Source organism: Panthera uncia, chromosome B4 (assembly GCF_023721935.1).
Source record: "Panthera uncia isolate 11264 chromosome B4, Puncia_PCG_1.0, whole genome shotgun sequence".
Classification (NCBI taxonomy): Eukaryota; Metazoa; Chordata; class Mammalia; order Carnivora; family Felidae; genus Panthera; species Panthera uncia.
In genome coordinates this window covers 22,257,124-22,259,070 of record NC_064809.1, presented here as the reverse complement: position 1 = coordinate 22,259,070, position 1,947 = coordinate 22,257,124, and positions in this window count along the sequence as shown.

Below are 1,947 nucleotides of genomic sequence, written 5' to 3'. Positions count from 1 at the left end.
GGGAGGGGGGGGAGAGGGAGCAGGGGGTGAGAGCGGGAGGAAGGAGGGCAGGCGCACATGGGGAGTGGCAGGCACCTCTTCTTTCTTCTGCCACCCCGAGTCCCAGTCAAGCTGAGCATGTAGGGGTTTCCCTCAAAGGGAACGGCATTGGGTACAAAATGTGATACGACCCACTCTCACTGGCACCTTCCGTGGGCCAGACCCCGTCCTCTTGGGCCTCTCAGCCATGAGACAGACATAAATACCCAACCAAGGTGAGCGCAAGGGTGAAGCTGGGCTTCTCGGCCTCGGCACTGCTGACATGGGACTGGGCCAGCCTTCGCTGGGGGGGGGGGGGGGTGCCCTGTGCGTCGTGGGGTGTTTAGGAGCGCCCCTGACCCCTACCAGATGCTAGAAGCACCCCCACTACCCCCTTGTGAGAACCCAAAGTGTCTCCTGACATCTCTGCGTGTCTCTTGGGGACAAAATGGCCTCTCGCTGAGAACCCCCGAGGTAGACGTCTCGGTCGCCGGCCGAAGGAGCCCTGTGCTGTGACCCGGAAGTGGATGGAGACAACAGGGGCATGAGCACATCCCATCCAAGAACACCCAGGGCTCTGAGTGGTCCTGGCTTCCACACAGTGCTGACGCTGAGGGCCTGGACGTGCGAAGCAGGGACAGCAGCACCTCCAAGAGACGTCAGGGCAGCATTTCTCCGCCATTTTTGGTAGCACGTGACCCTTGTTACAGATGGAGATTCCACGTCCCTCCCCCAGCGTCCCTATGTGGCTTTGGGATACAATAAAGGTGGCCAAGCTGAGAGTGACTGATACACACCGGTTGTCTTTGCCTTCACGCCCGCCAGGCCCTCGTACAGAGTCTGGAGTTTTATTTCGGGGTCCCTGGAATGATCTGCTGACTTGAACAGGTGGAAATGTAAATCTGTTTTGGTGTACCTTTGGGGCCCTCACCCTGGTGACCTCATCTAACCTTCATTATCTCCCACGGGCCCTGCCTCCATCACTTTGGGCGTTCTGGTTTCGACATCTGAATTGTGGGGGACACCAACTTTCAGTCCATGGGTTCTGCCCTCTGATGCTTGGGAGGCTACTCCTGGATGCTGGACTCTTGGCTTACATGTGGCCCTTCTTCCTCTGCCCCTACAGTACTTGGAAGGAAGGGAATGTTAATTTTCTCCTTCCTCAGTTTATCATCACTCTCCCCCACAGTAGGAGTAATGGGAGGTAGTGAGCGGTTCGGAAAGAGAGACGCTGAGGTGGCCACAAGGGCCACTGTCATCCAGGGCCACAGCTGCATACTGCTGGTGGGTTGTGCATTGGTAGAACTGTGGCCAAAACACATGAACGAAGTTGAGAGATTCAGAGAGAAGCAGAGCGCTTCCGTCTCTGCGAGGAAGTTCCAGAAAGGACCACCAGGTGGCAGCAAGTGAACAGAAATTTCCTAAGACTATGTCCTAGCTCTGGGGGACCAGAATGGCAGGAACAGCCTGAGCCTGGCGTGCGCTCTCCACCAGCCTGTGTCTCCACAGAAGAACATGGTCCTTCGTGGGTTTTGGCAGGTGCTCTGGGCCCCTCTGTGTATATGTACAGACGCTAATTCCTGTACTTACTGGTTTTCACTGATGGCTCACACTACCATATACCTCTGACTCCCATAAATGCTAAGGAGAGGGCGTTCATAGCAGGGGCCCTGATCCAGGCTTCCTGGAGAGAATATTCCGGGCAGAGGAGAACTAGTGGCTCAGGCTTGTCCGAGCAGCAGAGCGGACAGCAGGGAAGCAAGAACAGGGGAGTGATGGGGATGGGGTTGGAGCTGACAGGGAGGACTGTAGCAGCCAGACCCTGTGGGGCGGGAAGGCCTTGCTTCACCCTGGAGTGTCTCCTTTAAGGAATGTTAGAAGTGTCAGAAGGGCAAAGGAGGGCGTGGCCTCTTCCTCTGGAATCCGCCC